General features: G+C 41.9%; 1 pseudogene; it reads right to left on the reverse strand.

Annotated features, from left to right (window-relative positions):
- Positions 1-680: 680 nt before the first annotated feature.
- Positions 681-1931, reverse strand: LOC150002586 (dnaJ homolog subfamily A member 1 pseudogene; annotated as a pseudogene).
- Between the last annotated feature and the right edge of the window lie 266 nt (positions 1932-2197).

The following is a 2197-nucleotide window of genomic DNA, read 5'->3' on the forward strand; positions in this document are numbered from 1 at the left end:
ACCTCTGCATCTTTCACAAATTAGTAGAACATTTTTCATTATGTTCTCCTTGGATTTAGTCCAGGCATCTGACTCAGAGGGATCCAGGAAGGTGGGGGCTATGCGTTTGTTATCCATGTATCCCCCACAGTGTGTATATGAGAAGAGGATCCAACATTTGGTGAAGGCTTAACGTATGGCAGGCTTTGTGCTAGATGTTTTATGTATGGTATTTCATTCTCCTAAGAACCCTGGGAGGCAGATATTATCCCATTCTCCAGATGAGAAAACTGAGGTGCAGAGAAGTTAAATAACTTACCTAAAGTCAGACCGTGCCAGGATCTACTCTCCTTCTATCTAGTTTCCATAGCAGGTTCTCAGAATACTTTTACTGAACCAAATCCAACTAAACATTTCATAAGCCCTTGTGAGTGAGGTTTTGAAGCTGGATAAGGCCCCCAGGGAACTGGCAGAGACCCACCCCTCAGTCCTGGATCCCTGGCATCCAAGTCTCTTTACACCAGACTGGTAATTGCTCTGAGCTTGTTGCAAGGCAGTGCATATAACACAACAAACACAGGTTCCATTTCTTTTTTTTTTTTTATATTTTGAGTTTATTCTTCATTTAACTTTTAAAACACTACTATAGTTGAATATTAAAACAAAAACAATAGCAAGTAGTGAGCATATTATGATTATAGTCCTTCACTTACTCACTACTGTATATAAAATGCCAGCAGTGCTATTCACTGGCCCCATTAAGAGGTCTGACACTGAACACCACCCCTAGGATGATGTTCATCATCCTCATATGCTTCTCCATTGTAATGGCGCCATCTTTCTTGATTTGGATCAAAGTCCACCAGTTCTACCTGGTTCATTTCATCAGTCTCTTCTACTTCCTTCCTTTCTGGTAGGAGCTTTTCCAGCAAAGAGAGTTTATCAGGAGAGAGAAAGCCATTCTCAGGAAAGTTTACCTTAAATTCGATGATTAGGCAACCCTTTTCATATGGCCTACGATAAATTGGCATGCCTTCATTTAGCACACACTTGATATCTCCATGCTTGACAATTTGACCTGGATGAGAAGTGATGACTATTGTTCGGTTGTCAAGAGTAGCTATTGGCTTTTGAAAGCCACACAATGCTTCAATCAGCTGCATGTCGATACACATGAAAAGGTCTTCTCCACACCGAGTGCAAACAGCATGGTCCTTCTGATCTAAAACAACGACAATATCTCCTGGCTCTAGTCCTGGTTCTTGGTCTCCTTCACCATGGAATGTTATCTTCTGGTCATCTTTCATTCCTTTGTCAATATGAACTTCTAGAATCTTCTTCTCTCAAACTATCTTCCTTCCGTTGCAGCTTTTACATCTATCTTTAGGACTGATCTGTTCCCCGTGGCCCTGGCATTCCATGCACACAGACTGAATTTGCTGAACCATTCCAGGTCCTATCTGATGAATTCTTATTTGCATCCCGGTACCTCGGCAATTGGGACAGCACTCTACTGCTCCTTTCTTACCACCTCGGCCTTCACATTTGTCACAAATCACATTCTTTTGCAGAGCTAGTTTTCTTGTGGCACCATTATATAAATCTTCTAAGGTTACTGAGAGCTGATGCACAACATTTTTACCTCTCTTTTCCCTCTGCATCCTTCCTCCTTCTCCAAAAAAAATATCAAAGATGTCCATGGGGGAGCCAAAACCTCCACCTGCTCCACCTTCTTTAATTGCCTGTTCTCCTCCTTTATTATATAATTCCCTTTTCTTTGCAACAGAGAGCACTTCGCAAGCTTGAGAAATCTGTTTAAACTTCTCTCCTTCATTTGGATTCTTATCAGGGTGGTACTTCAAGGCCAGCTTCCTGTAGGCCTTTTTAAATTCTTCTTGGGTGGCATTAGGTTTGACCCCCAAAACATCATAGTAAGTGCTTTCTTTCACCATTTTTTACAGCTGGTGAGCTGGCTGAGGCAGGCGTAGAGGAGCGGGAAAGTGTGTGTTAATGCACGCAGCGCCGAAAGCTGCCGCTCCTCCGCTTCTCACTGAGTGTTCTGGAAAGTTCCCACACAGGTTCCATTTCACATGCAAGTAAATATTTTCCCCAACGATTAGCACTCAGACAGCACTTGACACTTTTAAAAGCTGACTATGCATATTTATGGAAAATGATTATTATCACAATATTAGGTGCTCATTAATCCACAAGAGCA

This window comes from Furipterus horrens, unplaced genomic scaffold (genome assembly GCF_987537825.1).
Source record: "Furipterus horrens unplaced genomic scaffold, mFurHor1.1.pri manual_scaffold_8, whole genome shotgun sequence".
Lineage (NCBI taxonomy): Eukaryota > Metazoa > Chordata > Mammalia > Chiroptera > Furipteridae > Furipterus > Furipterus horrens.